Here is a 17986-nt window from a genome sequence, read left to right on the forward strand (position 1 = left end):
TCTTTAAGTGCTTTCATTCCTTCGTTCCTCAGTTAAGCAGAAGATAGTGTGAAAATGAATCATAATCTGCATGCGCATTTCTTATTTAGCAGAGCTCAGTCCAAAAACCTGGGTCTTCTTGGCACAGGATTCGAGTTTGTTACACGGTTGTGATTAAGCTGCCGTGACCTGCTTACCTATTCCACGGTGATCAGGAAATTCAATAGTAGCTGTGTTAATTAAGCAAGAGACAACACTTGATGTGCCAGAGGTGTGCTTGGCATACAATGAAACTTTCAACCTGTGTTCACATCGCCTAATTCTTAAGGCTAGAGCACATGCTTAGTGGAACCATGAAAAAGTATTAAGAAGTATTAAGTTGCAATACAAAGCTGTAGTGAACATAATCAATCCAGCCATTTGTACACTGACATTCATAAACACATCCCCCAGAATGGTTTGCAAGACAATTAAAAATCCAGAGCAGCAGCAATAAAAATATATATGGTGAAATATTAATGACTAGGAAAACAATTTTGAAATTTCTGAAATTGCCAGTGATTTAAAATGCCAGGATAAAATCATCTTAACCTGGGGCCTTGTGAGCCAGTGTGGTGTAGTGGTTAAGAGCGGTAGATTCGTAATCTGGTGAACCGGGTTCGCGTCTTTGCTCTTCCACATGCAGCTGCTGGGTGACCTTGGGCCAGTCACACTTCTCTGAAGTCTCTCAGCCCCACTCACCTCACAGAGTGTTTGTTGTGGGGGAGGAAGGGAAAGGAGATTGTTAGCCGCTTTGAGATTCCTTTGGGTAGTGATAAAGCAGGATATCAAATCCAAACTCTTCTTCTCTTCTTAAAAGAGATTGGAAAAGGTGTAGGTCTTTTTGGGAGTGTTCCAGAACTGGGAAACCACAAATGAAAAAGCCCTTTGTTGCCACTTGCTGCTCCCAGTCACCAGTCTAGTTGCTGCATTCTGGATTAGTTGGAGTTTCCAGGTCACCTTCAAAGGTAGCTCCACGTAGAGCGCATTGCAGTAGTCCAAGCGGGAGATAACCAGAGCATGCACCACTCTGGCAAGACAGTCCATGGTAGGTAGGGTCTCAGCCTGTGTACCAGATGGAGCTGATGGACAGCTGCCCTGGACACAGAATTAACCTGCACCTCCATGGACAGCTGTGAGTTCAAAATGACTCCCAGGCTGCGCACCTGGTCCTACAGGGGCACAGTTACCCCATTCAGGACCAGGGAGTCTCCCACACACACCCCTGTCCTCCCAAAACAGTACTTCTGCCTTGTCAGGATTCAACCTCAATCAGTTAGCTGCCATCCATCCATCCTCCAACTGCCTCCAGACACCCAACACAGGACTTTCACCACCTTCACTGGATCTTCTTTAAAAGAGAGGTAGAGCTGGGTATCAGGCAGAAAAATTCTGCTAGGATTTGAGAAGATAGACAGTGCCAGTATTCCAGTAGCCCAGAGCATGGCCAGATTTAGGTTTGATGAGGCCCTAAGCTACTAAAGGTAATGGGGCCCTTTATATGTCCAGCTGTCCTTTGTCAACAACAAATTGTCGCTGTTTTTTGTGTTGAATATATGCTATATGGAAATTTATGGACCTAATAGGTATCTAAAGCCATTTGCACATAATAAAATATGCATTTTATTAAAGTGATTGTTGAACTGAAATACAATTAAGAAGAAGTATATTAATAGTGAAATATAATTAAGAAGTATATTCATAGTGAAATAATCATTAAGCTCTAACATTAAATGATTTTTTATTCACAACAGACTTAATAATGCAAATACATTGGCATTTGGCAATAACAAAAGTACTTTTAGAAACACAATTTACAAAGACTCATAATTTGGGGGGCCCCCAAGAGAGTGGGGCCCTAAACTATAGCTTGTTTAGCTTATACCTAAATCTGGCACTGGCCCAGAGATATGACTTCGTGTGGCACTTCCAGTTTGTAGGAAACTAGTAAAACCAGCCAAATGCTGAGGTGTAAACCTAATCAATGTTTTAGTTCAACCCAGGGGTCTTTTTTCTGGAGCCCAAGAGCTGCACAGAGCACACTCTGTCACCTTCTCATTTGGCTTTTTGCAGCCATGCTAACATGCAGTGGTCTAGTTTTTCACTTTAGCCAGTAAATGTGAAAGTCAAACTGAGGTCAGGCTTGGAAGAAAAGATGCGCTGTAGTAAATCAATGTGTCATAGGATCGAATTAAGCCTTCCCTATTTTTGAAAATACACTGCAAGTAAAGGATCTTTTTATCTGCGCCTAGATAGGAGGTCACCGTTTCTGCAGAGTACGGATTCTTGCGACTTTCTCCCTCGTTGCGAGAAATAAGGAAAGCCGCCTCCAATTCCTTTCTGAGCCACAGCCACCCAGCCATTATTTTGCTCTGTGGCTCCTCCAGCGATAAGAGAGATTTGCCAAGATTCATGATTCAATGAAGGCTGTTGCTGCTGAAGTTGCGAGATAGCGGTTCATTACAAGATGGAATTGACTTATCGCGAAATACAAAGGACCTAGAGCTGTTTATCCAAACATTACCAGTTCCCATTTTAATGGACAGCCAAGAATAAATAAATAAAAAGCAAACACAACATCTACAAAACGAGAAAGTTAAAACATCGTCTACTGAGCAGGATGTTCGCAGTGCAACACATAGTAATATATCTATTATAATATTTTTTAAAAAAAGAAAATACAGTGGCTTCAGTCCTAAGATAAGTTTACTTAAGGAACGAAAGCATCCTCTGCCACTGGCATATCTGAATAACTTCTCTGGGAAATTGGGGGCTTTTGGGTGGTGTGAGGGGGCTTTCGGGGGTGGGGAGTCACTCAAAATCAGATGGCACATCCAACTATAGCCTTCCAAATTTCCCTGAGGCATCATTTTATTCATGCACACAGTGTGCGGTTTGCTCCTCCATGTTTAAAAAATCTTTTGAAAATAATATATATATATTTAAAAACACCCTGATACTGGAAGATTCCAAATCAGTGACATTTATTCCAAACACCAATTTCCATCGTTGTATTTTACTTTTATCATCTTTTCCATTTTTTGCTACCCATTTATTGCAGTGTATAATCTTCCATGAACTGTGCATGTAGTGAAATGGCGTTGCCAGTGAATGGATTTCATTATTCAGTTTTGCAAAGCAAAAAAAGAAGAAGAAGAAACCATTGGCAGCAAATGGTTTGAAAATGAAATTAAGGCATATTGAGAAGTATCGTGAGTCATGGTTGTGCACTGAAAGTTTTTCTTATAAGTGTGCAATAAATTGAGGAGTAGTTACAATGGATTGCCTTAGCCCCTTTCTCTAAAACTCATCATTAATTCTGGGAGAACAGCTCCTTGCTCCCCCAGTTGCACTGCGTAGGTAATTTATATAGATGTTCATAAAAGACCCTCAAAGCTCTGTGCAGTTACTTTCAGACCAACGCAGCTGAAAATTTCCTATACCCCAGAATCCAAAGCAAGGGTGATACGAGCTCAAAGAAAACCAGATAGATTTGCTTTTTCTGTATTGATTAAATCTGGCATGACTATATGTTGTAAAAGATTACTGCAGAATCCAGTGGGTTGCATCCAGTTGTCTCCCTCCACTGATGGAAGGCTCTTTGATCCGATGGCAAAAGCTTCCAAGAGCAGCAAGTGATTTTCGCTGATTCTCCGTTTGAGCTGGAAAATCAACGGTTTGCTTGTTGTGGACCGCGAGACTTTCAAATGACACTTTTTTGTCCCTGTCAAGAGGGCAGAATCAGATGACCACAGTGCAATCATTTAAAACTGTCCGTGTGGTGTCCGAAATCATGTTGTGAGATAGTGCCCTATATCCTCCAACCAGAATACCCACACGTAGGGGAGGGTGATGTGATGTAGAATCCTGGTTTTGCGAGCATCTGCATTATATAGGGAGCTCACACAAGTAGAAACAGCCCCTCACACTTTAGACCAGTGGTTCCCAACCTTTTTTTGGCCGTGCCCCACCTAAGCATCTCTAAAATCCTGATGCCCCACACCCGTGACATGTTATGTTTTCCATTGATATATTATTTGACATCTAAGTAATTTTTTAGCTTATTATATATCAGTGGCAGTAGTGGTGCTCTCTAATGATTTGCAGAGTAGCATTTCTTCAGCAAAAATCGCCTTTATTAATATATAGTGGTACCTTGGTTCTCAAACTTCATCCGTTCCAAAACCAAAGCGTTCCAAAACCAAAGTGCACTTTCCCATAGAAAGTAATGCAAAGTGGATTAATCCGTTCCAGACTTTTAAAAACAACCCCTAAAACAGCAATTGAACATGAATTTTACTATCTAACAAGACCATTGATCCATAAAATGAAAGCAATAAGCAATGTACTGCAGTCATGCAATCAATCAATCAGTAGCTGAACTGGGTTCCACACAGTCACAATAACAAAACAAAAAAGCCGCAAAACAAAAACGCAAAATAAATAGCGAAAACAGACAGACCTCAGCGTAACAGTCAAAATGGAAGTGTGGCACTCAAATCGGAAGCGTAACACTCAAAATGGTTGCTTTGAGGATGCCATGAGATAGGCATGCACACCCGCTTGAGCTCTCTAGTGGAAAGGAGGGTAAAGATATAATAACGGTAAAATAAATGCAGACATAATCCCAATACTACTGCAGTTCGGATAGCTCAATTGGTAGAGCATGAGATTCTCAATCCCAGGGTTGTGGTAAGAGCCCCATGTTGGGTGAAAGATTCCCAGAATGCAGGTTAGATGACTCTTGTGAGGGATGTGGGTGGCGCGGTGGTCTAAACCACTGAGCCTCTTGGGCTTGCCGATTGGAAAGTTGGTGATTCGAATCTCCATGATGGGGTGAGCTCCTGTTGCTCTGTCCCAGCTCCTGCCAACCTAGCAGTTCAAAAGCACGCCAGTGCAAGTAGATGAACAGGTAATGCTGTGGCAGGAAGGTAAACAGCATTTCCGTGCATTCTAGTTTCCGTCACGGTGTCCCATTGTGCCAGAAGCTACTGTTAGGTCCATCATGGGACGTCCGCCAGCTTCCAACCACAGATACCAGCAGCCTTCAAGCAAGGAAACTTACCTTATTATTGCTCCATAGCATCCCACTGCCAAAGGATTGCCTCCTTCCATTCACCAGTTTGCCTCCTCCAAGTGGAAGAAACCTGGGCATTGCTGAATGTCACATCCATGGCCATGTGTGTCCTGCTGGAAATAGAAAAGGGCTTTCCCCTTGGCCTGCCTTTATATCCACTCAGTTGCCTAGTGCTTTTGTGACATCACAAGAAACTCACAGCCAAGGGCAACAGCTGGGGAGGTATCATCTTTATTGCTTTGAGCCTCACAATGGCAGGGGGACCTATCAGTGATTGTGTGCTTGTTTATTTGGGACACGGGTGGAGCTGTGGTCTAAACCACTGAGCCTCTTGGGCTTCCCAATCAGAACATTGGCGGTTCGAATCCCCACGATGGGGTGAGCTTCTGTTGCTCTGTCCCAGCTCCTACCAGCCTAGCAGTTAGAAAACACGTCAAAGTGCAAGTAGATAAATAGGTACCGCTGCAGCAGGAAGGTAAACGGTGTTTCCATGCGCTTTGGCTTTGTCACAGTGTCCCGTTTTGCCAGAAGCATTTTAGTCCTGCTGGCCACATGACCCAGAAAGCTGTCCACGATCAAATGCCGGCTCTGAAGCAAGATGAGCACTGCACCCAATAGTCCCCTTTGACTGGATTTATAACCGTTCAGGGGTCCTTTACCTTTTTAGATTAGCCTTGTGGTCCCTTCCAACTCTAAAATTCTAAGATACTAATCCTTACTTTCTTTAATTTTTGTATGGCATGGTAAACTTTATTTAGGGGACTACTGCATACACCCTCTCTGATTGCATGGAGCCCGGACAGCCCCGTGGTTTTCCACGGATCTGAGGGCAATGAAACAATCGTTGAGACGGCTAGAGCGCCGGTGGCGGATAACTCATTCCGAATCTGACCAGACACAGGTTAGAGCTCAACGTCAAGCCTACCAAGTGGCGATAGCAACGGTGAAGAAGAATTTCTTCACCGCCTCTATTGCATCTGCAGAAAACAGCAGCAGGAGACTTTTTCAGGTGGTTCACAATTTAGCGGAACCACCTGCAACATTGGGGCCCAGTACGGGCCACATGTTCTCCTGCAATGATTTTGCAAAGTTTTTTGCAGATAAAATCGCTTAGATTCGGGAAGAAGTAGACTCCACCGTGGGAGCAGGGCCGGGGCGGGAGAGTGCTAGAGTTCTGTCTAGTCAAGTTGAGTGGGATCAATTCCAATCTGTTACCTCCGAGGATGTGGACAGGCTGCTTGGACGAGTGAAACCAACCACCTGTCTCCTGGATCCTTGCCCATCCTGGCTAATAAAAGCTAGACGGGAAGGACTGGGTGATGGGCTTTGTGGGGTGGTGAATGCTTCCCTCCGTGAGGGAGCCTTCCCAGACCCGCTGAAAGAGGCGGTTATTAAACCGCTTCTTAAAAAACCATCTTTAGATGCGGCCATGATGGCCAACTATCACCCAGTCTCAAATCTTCCATTCTTGGGCAAGGTGATTGAGCAAGCGGTTGCTGAACAACTCCAGGCACGCCTGGAAGAAGCGGACCATTTGGATCCCTTCCAGTCGGGATTCAGGCCTCATCATGGGACTGAAACTGCCTTGGTCGCACTGGTTGATGATCTCCGGCAGGCTAGGGACAAAGGTGAGAGCTGTTTCCCAGTTCTGCTGGATCTCTCAGCGGCGTTTGATACCATCGACCATAACATCCTTCTGGACCGTCTTGAGGGGCTGGGAGCTGGGGGCACTGCCATACAGTGGTTCCGCTCCTTCCTCCTGGGCCGTGTTCAGAAATTGTGGAGGGGATGAGTGTTCAGACCTCTGGGCTCTCACTTGTGGGGTGCCTCAGGGTTCTGTCCTCTCCCCCATGCTTTTCAACATTTACATGCAGCCACTGGGAGAGATCATCAGGAGGTTTGGGCTGGGTGTTCATCAGTATGCGGATGATACCCAGCTCTACTTCTCTTTTAAATCAGAACCAGTGAAGGCGGTGAAGGTCCTGTGTGAGTGTCTGGAGGCGGTTGGAGGATGGATGGCAGCTAACAGATTGAGGTTGAATCCTGACAAGACAGAAGTACTGTTTTTGGGGGACAGGAGGCGGGCAGGTGTGGAGGATTCCCTGGTCCTGAATGGGGTAACTGTGCCCCTGAAGGACCAGGTGCGCAGCCTGGGAGTCATTTTGGACTCACAGCTGTCCATGGAGACACAGGTCAAATCTGTTTACCAGCTCCATCTGGTACGTAGGCCTATCTGCCTGCAGACTGTCTCGCCAGAGTGGTGCATGCTCTGGTTATCTCCCGCTTGGACTACTGTGGGGCTACCTTTGAAAGTGACTTGGAAACTACAACTAATCCAGAATGCGGCAGCTAGACTGGTGACTGGGGGCGGCCGCCGAGACCATATAACACCGGTCTTGAAAGACCTACATTGGCTCCCGGTACGTTTCCGAGCACAATTCAAAGTGTTGGTGCTGACCTTTAAAGCCCTAAACGGCCTCGGTCCAGTATACCTGAAGGAGCGTCTCCACCCCCATCGTTCTGCCCAGACGCTGAGGTCCAGCGTCGAGGGCCTTCTAGCGGTTCCCTCATTGCGAGAAACAAAGCTACAGGGAACCAGGCAGAGGGCCTTCTCGGTAGTGGTGCCCACCCTGTGGAACGCCCTTCCAGCAGATGTCAAAGCGATAAACAACTACCTGACATTCAGAAGACATCTTAAGGCAGCCCTGTTCAGGGAAGTTTTTAACGTGTGATATTTTACTGTATTTTTGGTTTCTATGGAAGCTGCCCAGAGTGGCTGGGGAGGCCCAGCCAGATGGGTGGGGTATAAATAATAAATAAATTATTATTATTATTATTATTATTATTATTATTATTATTATTATTATTATCCCTATTGTTATGTGTTGAAGTTCTCACCCTGGCCACCAGGGGTATTGTGTATATAGTTTTCACTCAGGTCCACGTCAGTTAATTTAGGCAGGAAACCCTGGGTTGTTGTTGTTACAATGTTGACAGCCAGCTGCCTATAAAAGCAGGCCAGCTGAGCTATTTGCTGTTCAGTTCAGTTCCACCTTACTTATACAGAACTACTTGGAGAAATCTCTGTGTCGTCTGCTATGTCCACCCACTACTTAATACCTATCATGCGAAACTATCCATATTTAAACTCCCATAAGGTTAATTTCAAACTTAACCTGGCTCCCCTCTCTTCTGATTAATGACAGTGATAGTTTTGCTCTTTGTGTGCCTCCAGTCTACAAACTGAGATTTCAGTGTACCTTTGAATATGATTCTGCCTACTGAGCATATTTGCTAGCAGATAGTGTTGGTGCTGCTGTGATGATGTTGCAGCGCCAGCATGACATCATGTTTTGGGAATTTTACGTTAAATATAGCTTAGCAGCCATCCGAACCCTTCCATCCCACCTTGATCACTGAGATCATGTGTTAATGGCATCTTTGGTTGTCTCCCAGTTAACTAAATAAGAAACATTCTCTCCCGCAGCCTAGCATTCCATGTACTGGAGCAACAGGTTCTGGGGTGGAGAACCTGTGCCCCCCCCCAAAAAAAATTCGATATTTTTTCATGTATAAGACTATGTTTTTTTGCTAAATTTTGTTAGTCAAATCAGTTCTCATTCTACTTTACATTTCTCTTGCTTTCCTTTACATCAGATGTTCTCAATGGACGTCAAAATATCCCCTTGTCTCCACATGCAGTGGGTGATTTGCAGAAACGTGAAATTTTGCAAACTTGTATCTCAGTTTCAAAAGAGTCATAAATAGGCTGTAAGCCCTTAGCTTCATATTAAATTGGAAAATAATTAACCGTGGATAATGATTAACTTCCACAATCAACGGCATTTTAATAATTAAATATATTTGAACGTCAGCTAAAATACACATGGCATGTTTACCGCATGCTGGCAGAATTTATAGTTTCTCGCGCAGAATATAAAAACCAAGGATGATTATTTGCTTTCCCAACACACATATTTTTCATTCTAAGGGTGATTCTCCCCTAACTCCCTATTTTAAATAACTGGCTGCCAGGCTGTTAGGACAGCTTCCCTTGGTAACAAGCGAGTTGTATTTTTCTTCCCTTGGTCTTAAAGTCTCAAAGCTGCAGGATACCAAGTTTTTGAGTTGCATTTCTTGGAACTTAATAGGAGACTCCTGGGAATACTGTGAAATAGGAAGTTTAGTGTGGGTTTCTGAGTGCTTGAAAGCGTTTGAAGACTGCGGATGCATTCAGTGCTGTTTTTAATAAAGGTGCTGAAAAGGCACAAATGGGAAATTCACATAAGAGCTCTACTTCAATATTTGTATAACTTCTGCCTCCCACAGCTTACAGTATGAGAGCTTTTTTTGTCTCATGTGAATCAAAAACCACTCAGGGTTTTCTGCAGCGACTCTGAGGGGAATCTCTCCTTGTTGAAATGGGAGGGGGGGGAGATCCACTTTGGTAATTGAATTCATCAACATGGTAGTTCTTGATGCAGAGGAGAAATGAGCTCAATTTATGCACGGTAGTCAAAAGTGCAATGAGGGCTCCAACTTGGCTTTCTGTTGTAAATGCAAATGAGCCCGTGTTGAAATTCATCTCCAGGCTGGCAAGGCTGCCGTTTGACATCTCCATATGTTTGACTATAACTTAATAAGAATCCCTGGGCCTCGCTCGCAGGCATGTGCGGAGTCCTGCCGTTTTCCTTGATTTCAGAGCCACGCATCTCCTGCTACGCAGTCCTTCCATGATGGAAAACGAGCACTTCATTGATGGGACCATTTGAGGAATTTCTTGCAAATACGTTGACAATAATATTGCCTTGTTGGCATTGCCTTGGCATGAGAACTTACACATTGGGTCCCTCACTGCCTTGGAATTTCTCAGCGAGTGATTGTGGCGATCACACAGGGTCCCCGGATGTTTAACGGTCTATTGATCCCTGTGCCACCACTGTGCCCGCTTACCCACTGCCACCAACCCGTTACTGTGGGTAAAACACTGAGTCCAGACAGTTGTTAAAATTGAACCAAATAAACAAGTTTATTTTAGCAGCATTAACAAGTTTATGGTTTCTCAGATACAGTCATACCTCGGGTTGAAGACGCTTCGAGTTGAGCACGTTTGAGTTGCGCTCCTCGGCAACCCCGAAGTAACGGAATGCGTAACTTCCAGGTTTCACCGCTTGCACATGTGCAAACGCTTGAGAATAAAACCCCAAGGTGGCTGTCACCAATGGAAGCGAAGGCTCAGAAAAAGCTCAATATGGAGGCTAAATGGCCGAAATATTGGGAAATTTTGGAACAAGAGGGAGACAGATTAAAACTGCAGAGTTTTGAAAAATTAAAAAATAGAGTGCGAGATTTGCTTCATTATTATCAGATAATGGAGGCATATAATTTGGATTAAAAAATTGGCTTCCAGGTGGAAAAATCAAAATTGGAAACAGAACTGTTAGACTCCAAAACTAAGAATTTGTCAAGAATGTATAATTTGCCGTTGAAATGGAATACTTAGGGTGAAACGGTGAAATCTGTTATGATTAAATGGGCACAAGATGTTGGACATAACATTATGATGGCTGACTGGAACAGTTATGGACCACAGGTATGAAGTTCATGGCATGTAATGCCTTAAGAGAGAATATAATGAAAATGATATACAGGTGGTACATGACACCAGTCAAGCTTGCGAAAATTTATCATTTGCCCAATAATAAATGCTGGAAATGTAAAGAGATGGAAGGTACATTCTTTCACCTTTCGTGGACATGCCCAAAGATTAAGACTTTCTGGGAGATGATCTATAACGAAATGAAAAAGGTATTTAAATATACCTTTCTGAAGAAACCAGAGGCCTTTCTCCTGGGCATGGTCAGCCAATTGGTGCCAAAGAAGGACAGAACTTTCTTTATGTATGCCACAACAGCAGCAAGAATACTTATTGCAAAGTATTGGAAGACACAAGATCTACCCACTCTGGAAGAATGGCAGATGAAGGTGATAGACTATATGGAACTGGCGGAAATGGCTGGCAGAATCCGAGACCAAGGAGAAGAGTCAGTGGAGGAAGATTAGAAGAAATTTAAAGACTATTTACAGAAACATTGTAAAATTAATGAATGTTAGAATGATGTTGGAATGAATCTATGTGACTTTAGCAAAAATGTATCAAAGATTTAAGAAAAATAGACTATTAATTGGTGAAAAGAGGGAAAGTAAACTTATATTAAGATCAAGATAAATTTTCAGGATAAAAATTTTGAAGAGGGGGAAAGGATTTGCTGAAATGGATAATTGACTTAGAATACAAAAAAGGGAGGTGTGAGGAGGTCAGGGAAACAAGCAAATGAAAGATAAGTTATGGGAAGGCTCGATTTGTTTTTGATTTTGTTTTTAATTGTTTCTATTTTTCTGTTTGTTTTTTATTGTGATGTGCTGTTTTGTCATTGTTTAATTTGGTGTTTTTTCTTTTGCCTTTTTGTAAACTTAAAACCTTAATAAATACTATTTAAAAAAAAAAAGAACTTTGCTTCAGGATGAGAACAGAAATTGTCCTCTGGCGGTGCGGCAGCAGCAGGAGGCCCCATATGCTAAAGTGGTGCTTCAGGTTAAGAACAGTTTCAGGTTAAGAACGGACCTCCGGAACAAATTAAGTACTTAACCCGAGGTACCACTATACATTCATATTTTGAACACATACAGAGGGAGTGACATGATAAAATTGCAGTGGTACCTCAGGTTACAAACTTAATTCGTTCTGGAAGTCCGTTCTTCACCTGAAACCATTCTTAACCTGAGGTGCGCTTTCGCTAATGGGGCCTCCTGCTGTCGCCGCGCTACTGGCGCGCGGTTTCCATTCTCTTCCTGGGGCAAAGTTTGCAACCTGAAGTAACTACTTCCGGGTTACTGGAGTTTGTAACCTGAAGCATTTGTAACCCGAAGCATTTGTAACCCAAGATATCACTGTGTATGTAAAATAATATTGACCTGAAGTGGATTAATGGAACAGAATAAGGAAAGAAAAAATAGTTTATTGGACTAATATTATTTAATTTAATGTATTATTTGGGGTGTCTGAGCCTACAGGCTGAAAATGGATTACGGCACTGGGAGAAAACTAGGCACGAATAAAAATACCCACACCTTAATATAAATTCACCAGTCCCAACAGATTTGAATCACAGCCTCGCTCTTTCTTTTTTTAGCTAATGGAAAGCTTTCAGTAAACGCTCAGCCTCGGACAAATTTCTAAGAGAAGTGAATCGCACAACTTTAGGTCAGCCACAAATATCCTGTTTCTGATTCCCATTCTCCAGTGTGAATTGGAAGACTCTGTAGGTTGGTCTAATGGGTCATGTGGGGAAAAGGCAGTTTCTTTCAGTAGGAAACATTAAAGCCCACTAGAAGTGTGAAGGTCAAGCTATTACCTGGCTAGCCAACATGCTTGAAGTACTGATGTAAGTACTCCAAACAAAGATTACCCCGTGTTGAGAATAAAGAAGTGATAGATATGGTTCTAGGAGAAACGTGACCTTCTACCTGCGGGCTCCATCCTTGCCCTACTTGGTTGATAGCATGTAGCAAGAGGGGATTTGACAAACTGCATCGATGAGATGATTAATGCCTCCTTGAAAACAGGAGGATTTTCCCAGCTCTAATTCTAGCCTTCCTGAAACGCAATCTTTGATCTTCCCAGCAAACTGTTAAAAGTACAGGTCTACACCTGGAGGTTACGAGAACAGAAGGCTATGTCTTTAGACTGTCCTAACTTCTTTGCATTCTCCCAAAATTGCTTCCCCAGTCTCTGCACTGCTCTTGCTGTACGTAGCATTGCTTTTCTATATCCATGCCTCACAGGAAAGCCAATTCATTAGCTGCAAGATTTTTAGCGCTCCTTGGAGGGGCGGTTGTGTGTATTGCAGTACCATCACCATTCAGCATCCACACACGAGGAGTCAGTCGGGAGCAGTCTGACTCCCTGCACTTTTCACACCTGTCATTTAAATCAACAGCAGAGATGCAAAAGGGAAAAACTCGCCTGACTCCGTGATGCTCCCTTGAGGAACAAGCGGGTTGTAATGACAGTATTCTCTGCAGCAGCTAGCGTGATTTCTTTCTCTTCCTTCTGCAAAAGAAAATTTTATGGGGTTTTTTTTAAAAAAATTATTAAAATTTTACAACAAGTTTTAGCATAATTCAAATTACATTTTACATTTTCAATTACCCCCCCCCCCAGCTCTCCCAACTTCCGTTTCTGGTTTATAGCATACCGTATTTTTCGCTCTATAAGATGCACCTTTTCCCTCCTAAAAAGTAAGAGGAAATGTGTGCGCGTCTTATGGAGTGAATGCAGGCTGCACAGCTAGCCCAGAAGCCAGAACAGCAAGAGGGATTGCTGTGCAGCGATCCCTCTTGCTGTTCTAGTTTCAGGGATATCCGTGCAAAGCCTCTTCAACAACATTTGATTCAGAATATTTTTTTCCTTGTTTTCCTCCTCTAAAAACTAGGTGCGTCTTATGGTCTGGTGTGTCTTATAGAGCAAAAAGTACGGTACTTATTTCTTCTGCTTATAATTTTATATGCCTTATGTACTAAAATTAAAATTGTACCTTGTCAATCTGTTGTTAACATTTTAACCTCATATTTATATTTTCTGTTTATGTTTGTCCATTGTAAGTGTATTACTTGAATCCTGCAAGTGAGTTCATTTCAATGCATTGTTTCTGTATATACATCATAAAAGGTTCCCAATCTTTTTTGAAGTCATTGTTGTCCTTATCTTTGAGTCTCTCAGTTAGCTTCGTCATTTCAGTGTACTCCATCAACTTTTCTTGCCATTGTTCTTTCGTTGGTAGTTCCTCGCTTTTCCATTAAAATTTTAATTTCCCTTTGCCTACTTTCCCCCCAGACTTCTGCCTTCTACACTGCAAGAAACAAAATGCAGTATGGCAAGCATTCGTTTTAAGATGCAGCAATGGTATGGTGACATTTTGAACTTACCTGTCACCTGAACGGGGCAAACCAGATAAAGGGAACATCCTCCATTTGGTGCCCTTTCCTCTGTTGAGGAAGGTGCAGGATCATGCTTATAACCCACAAGTTGCAGAGCTTATTGGAAAACACATCAAAAGTACTTGGTGAAGTTGGGTGAGCAACTTGTTCAGAAGAAGACTGAAGGCTAGAAATGCAGCTCTGCAGTTATGTGTTTAACCAGACGTACAGACAGAAGAAATGGTTTTTAATAGCAAGGGACTACTGTTTCTCATTTCAACCATCTTGATTGCTAAGACTGGCTTGAAGACGACCTTTTTCAGAGGCTCCCCATTTTGGATATTAGATGAGTGCCAACCCAACATTTTCAGTGGCAGCACCCCATCTTTGGAACATCTCCCCAAAATGTACTTTTAGGGACACCTACATGATCGTTTTGGTTCAGTGTTGTATTTATTCAGTGCCAAAATTCCGCTTCTGTTGTCTAGCTCATAAGGTTACGAAGATAGCCTTGAAACTAGATGAGAAGTGTCAATGAGATCACGGGAGCCAACGAAGGAAGCTTAGCAGGATTTTTAGTGGCCAGGGAGCAATGTTTCACTGTCCTGCATTGCTCTCTGCTCCCTACCCCCCAAAAAATATGAATAGCAGAATCAGAATAAATTATGCAAGATAAGTAAATACATATACATTTGCATGACTTAGGCAGGTTGCAGAATTCCGATTTCTTGGTGCAGAATTTAGATCATTCCTTAAGCATATATATCGGCAAGGGTCTTCTGCCTATCATCACCACCTCAGACCTATGTCTTAACAGCTCTTAACAGCTGTGCCAAACCGTGATGAAATGTGTGAATGACTAGAAAATCCCTGTGGTAGTCTTTTGGATTCTGACTTTTGTGATTTGGCAACCGTTTTCTGGTAGGTCCAGTACTCATTCTCTTGGCTTCCCCTGTTTTTCTGACTCTCTGCTATAATGATACAATATAGGCCTTGTCAGCATCTCTGAATGAACCTTATGGCCCTGAAAATGAACAATATCTGCTCATGGTCAAAAGCTATTTCCATGTGTTTCATATGAAAGCGCATAAAAAGAATACAGCAGCATTTATTCAGCCAGGGGTTTTCTTAGGTAGCAAGATTTATTTTTGCTTTTGTATGCACTGGCATTGCCTTAGTCAATAGGTACTTCTCAGAACAATCATTCTTGATATTTACCTCCAGAGTTCAATATGCGCTGCTTATTACTTACACCATTTTCAAAAGTGTATATCATGCTGCATTTTATGAGGGAAATATTGAAAACAAACTCAACTGTTGGAATTGGATGAATTGCATTATAGGGCTTCTGCCGGGGTTGAATTATTATGATTTTTAATACATGTTCAAAAGGCTGGTATTTATTTTGTGTTGTCGGAGCTTTTCTAAAAATCAGAACTTTGGAAATCAGGGTGGCACTGGTAAAATGCTGGGATTAGACCTGTTTTCAAATGTCAACGTCAGCCATGAACGTCAGCTGCCACGGCCAAGCTGCTCCCTCGCTTTCTGTTTTCCGTATAACAAAAATGATTTCCATCAGATTTTCAAGTGCCTTGAATAACAGAAATCCCATATCCATTGAAATTAATAGTCAGATATTCCTATTTTAAAAATATGTTATCAAGCTGCTAAGAAGAAACATATTCTGCTGGGCTGCCCAAATAGCTCTCTCTCTCTTTTAAGTAGCCGCTAAAGCAAAGAGTTGCGCATATATTAATATTTTGCTCTTAACGGCATCATCTGGTGGTTAAGAAATACCCTTAAACTCCTCAACTGACTGACGGATGCCTTTGTCAAAGCATGGATGGTCATTTTATGCAGAATGATAATCTTCCTGCTGTACATAATGAGGTCAGCGAAGCAGTGAGCAAGGAAATGTATAATTCTGTAGCATGGGTCTATAAGCACAGCCCTGTCTAGGCTATTTAAGTTTAATGAGGCATCTACTGTGCTGCTGCATACTCTCGTTGAACAGTCTCAGCATGCATTTCAAAACTAAAATGTAGCTCATAATCCATGTCCCTACGCACGCTCCTTGGAGAGTCTGTGGCTGCCGTTCTCATAAGGCTGCATTCTTTTGCATTTCTTTGTGTGCTAATGGTCTTGGAATTAGTCATTTGCTCCATTGTCATTGTATATGAGGATCACAACGCTATTCTTTTTCTTCATTGTTCTTTGAGCGTCAGAACTGCAACGAAGTAGCGCATAGGCAACATGCATGCTCCCTAGGGAATGTATTCTCTGCAAAAGTAGCTAAAGCCATCCCCGCAATGATAGGTGTATCGTCAAGCACTCAGCCCTGTTCGTAAATCTTCTTCTTCTTCTGCGATCACTTGTAGCTGAGTAAGATTGTCTTCCATAAGCACGGTTTTAACAATGAGTCTGTAAGTGACTGTGGAGGCCAATTCTGGATCCACACATCCTTCCACAGTGGGGACATTGGTTTCTGGGCAGGAGCTGATCATGGTGTGGATTTGCCAACCGTGCCTTCCTTCTAGCACGTTTCTCCCTTGCGTCCTGAGTTCGAGTGTCTTCAAAGCCCATGACACCTTTGGTAAAGGCTGTTCTCCAACTGGAGCGCTCGAAGGCCAGTGTTTCCCAATTGTTGGTGTTTATACTACTTTTTTTTTTAGATTTGCCTTGAGACAGTCTTTAAACCTCTTTTGTTGACCACCAGCATTATGCTTTCCATTTTTAAGTTCGGAATAGAGTAGTTGCTTTGGAAGACGATCATCAGGCATCCGCACAACATGACCTGTCCAACGAAGTTGATGTTGAGGAATCATTGCTTCGACACTGGTGATCTATGGGAGTGGTATGGCATCTCTGATGTCTCTCTGCCTAGATCCAATTGCTTTCTTGCCTCAGCCAGCTGCTTGGCTAACTCTGGAAAGTGCCACAAAGTGCTTTGTGGCAGTTGATTATCAAACTACAAAAGGAATGGCCAAGGTTTTGATTTTTAAATTATTTTGGTGTTAAGGCAAGGAAAGCGTGTCCTCCCTAAAAGAGGGCACGTGTTGCAGTGAGACCTGGAGACTGACCTCTTGGTTGTGGGTGGGTATATTGCACAGCCACAACACCCGATTGGTAGGTCCCTCATTGCTGGGTTTAATCTGGCCAATGGGGAGCTGTCTAAACTGGCCAAGGGACTTATATATACCTACGCACATGACCCAGAGCTTCCTCTTTCAGCTCGTTCATTGGAACACCCACCCACCTCTCCCTATATTTAGGGAATTTTGCGATTGACCTTGCTATGCCATCATGCATTGTCTGTCGTTGGGACAGGGGCACGGCAGGTATTTTCCCCACTTGACTGATTGGCTGTTGCCATTTTGGGTTTCACCTGCCGCGTAGCAAATCGTCACAACTTGTAAGGTTGCAGATAGGCACTGATTCAGGTGATAGGGATGGGAGAACAGTCTCACCATCCCTATGTGAAGGGTATTCTGTTAAAGGAATCCAGGTTGTTTGGTCAAGCCCCAAGAGGGGGTTGTGCCTGTGCCTGTGCCTGAGTCCAGGGGAGCATCTGGGGAGTGGACAGAGTCTGTTCCCAGGCTTTCCACCTACCTCAGGTGTTCACCCTTGGCTGACCTATGATAGAGCTCTGGGTCAGCGCTACCTGCAAGCATGCAGGGAGCTAGTCAAACCAGAGCCTATGCAACTATTCACTTGATGTAATCAATAAAGTTGTGGCCTAAATTCTGCCAAAAACCAAAACTAAAATTTGAATCAAATGTGCGTTTATTTAGGGGGGAGGTCTCTGGGTCTGAACACACAAATAAAAGAATGGTGTTCAGTACAGTATTTGGATTGTGTCTGCCATGCTCTATCATGGTTGTTTATATATCTACAGTGTGTGTGTGTGTGTGG

The 17986-nt window shown here is 43.0% G+C and overlaps 1 protein-coding gene and 1 long non-coding RNA gene across 4 annotated transcripts in view; one reads left to right on the forward strand and one right to left on the reverse strand.

Annotated features, from left to right (window-relative positions):
- MARCHF3 (membrane associated ring-CH-type finger 3) overlaps positions 1–17986 on the forward strand; it is a 176291-nt gene that overhangs the window by 94802 nt on the left and 63503 nt on the right. The gene's annotated exons all lie outside the window — the stretch shown is intronic.
- Positions 3507–5205, reverse strand: LOC310688366. The gene is made up of 2 exons (XR_014516898.1): positions 5084–5205; positions 3507–3742 (listed from the first exon to the last, which is right to left on the reverse strand). It is a non-coding gene; the product is annotated as an uncharacterized lncRNA (long non-coding RNA).

The sequence above is a fragment of the Podarcis liolepis genome (assembly GCF_965112155.1).
Source record: "Podarcis liolepis genome assembly, chromosome: 11".
NCBI lineage: Eukaryota > Metazoa > Chordata > Lepidosauria > Squamata > Lacertidae > Podarcis > Podarcis liolepis.